This window comes from Myotis davidii, unplaced genomic scaffold (genome assembly GCF_000327345.1).
Source record: "Myotis davidii unplaced genomic scaffold, ASM32734v1 scaffold3556, whole genome shotgun sequence".
Classification (NCBI taxonomy): Eukaryota; Metazoa; Chordata; class Mammalia; order Chiroptera; family Vespertilionidae; genus Myotis; species Myotis davidii.
This window is the reverse complement of record NW_006287088.1, coordinates 23654-23890: the sequence shown is the minus strand read 5'-3', so window position 1 is coordinate 23890 and position 237 is coordinate 23654.

Here is a 237-nt window from a genome sequence, read left to right as displayed (position 1 = left end):
TGTGATTGTCTCGGCTTCTTTGAGGCACCTCTCATCCTCGATTCCTGGGTCCCGAAGTCCTGGGAACCTGAGATCCTGACAGGTGTGGCCAGGAGAGTCACAGGATGTCTTGATAAGACCTGTGAGAGAACAGCCAGGGAGAGACCATTCCGAAAAGTGGAAGAGGGGATGGAAGGAAGAGGGAATGGGGACAAAGGCTGAGCAAAGGAGATGGAAAAAGAAGACTCACCTGCGCTT